The following is a 1,065-nucleotide window of genomic DNA, read 5'->3' as shown; positions in this document are numbered from 1 at the left end:
AAAGCTGATTTAACAACAAAAAGCCAAGAAGCTAGTCTGATTAATCCTGCCTAAAACATATCTCAAGGCAGTAAGTAAATTCTTATGTTTTGGAACCACAGGGAGGACAAATTCAGGAACAATGCATATACTTATCAATACTTTGTTCTAATTTTAAAGACTGGTGACCCAACCTATGACTTGGGCACTGAGGAGTGACCAAGAGACTGCCCCTGTGGCCCCCCACCCATGCAGGCCCTGAGGTGCCAGGGTCTGGATTGCCCAGGGGATAGCAGAGCCCTACCACCTGCTCTTTTTGCCACATCAATACTTATTAACAGGGTGGCATCTGTGGTTCAGTGGGTAGGGCGGAGCCCCATATACTAAGGGTGGCAGGTTTGAACCCAGTCCCAGCCAAACTGCAACAAAAAATAGCCAGGCATTGTGGTGGGCGCCTATAGTCCCAGCTACTCAGAAGGCTGAGGCAAGAGAATGGCCTAAGCCCAAGAGTTGGAGGTTGCTGTGAGCTGTGTGACACCACGGCACTCTACCGAGGGCAACAAAGTAAGACTCTACCTCTTAAAAAAAAAAAAAAAAAAGTATTTATTAACAGTGAAGAAAATCAAGAAGCTTATTCAAAGATGTAGTCTTTAGTAGCTAATAAAAGGCTGACCTTAAGATAACCTGCACATTTTTTACTGAGCATAGCTACTAGTTGTAAAAACTCACATAAAGTACTTATAAAGCGTGATCCCTGCCCTTAGGGAACATCAAAATGGAAGAGAGGGAAAGTGAACTATCAATCATGATATAATGAATAAAACACCAGAACGGTAAAGGGAGTGTATGACTGTCAAATAACCATCAGAGGAACAGGTTCAGGTTCAAAGCAGCACCAGGGCTGGTGTGTGACTGTTCCTCCATATTTATATGCACATTTCCCCCTTCAGGGGCCCAGATGTCTATAGGTGAAATCCCTCCTGATAGAACTTCAGTTGGGCCAGGGTCAGTCCCACTGCTATACTCACCCATGTCCCTGTGGACTTCAGTCATCATGTTCTCTTTTCTTTTTTTTTTTTTTTTGAG

At 43.9% G+C, this 1,065-nt stretch overlaps 1 protein-coding gene across 1 annotated transcript in view; it reads right to left on the bottom strand.

The window, feature by feature from the left end:
• ACTR5 (ARP5 actin related protein 5 homolog) overlaps positions 1-1,065 on the bottom strand; it is a 26,483-nt gene that overhangs the window by 12,754 nt on the left and 12,664 nt on the right. The gene's annotated exons all lie outside the window — the stretch shown is intronic.

The sequence above is a fragment of the Otolemur garnettii genome, unplaced genomic scaffold (genome assembly GCF_000181295.1).
Source record: "Otolemur garnettii isolate 467f Iridium unplaced genomic scaffold, OtoGar3 scaffold00023, whole genome shotgun sequence".
Classification (NCBI taxonomy): domain Eukaryota; kingdom Metazoa; phylum Chordata; class Mammalia; order Primates; family Galagidae; genus Otolemur; species Otolemur garnettii.
Note: the sequence above shows the minus strand (reverse complement) of the source record. Positions and strands in the feature narration are given on the sequence as shown.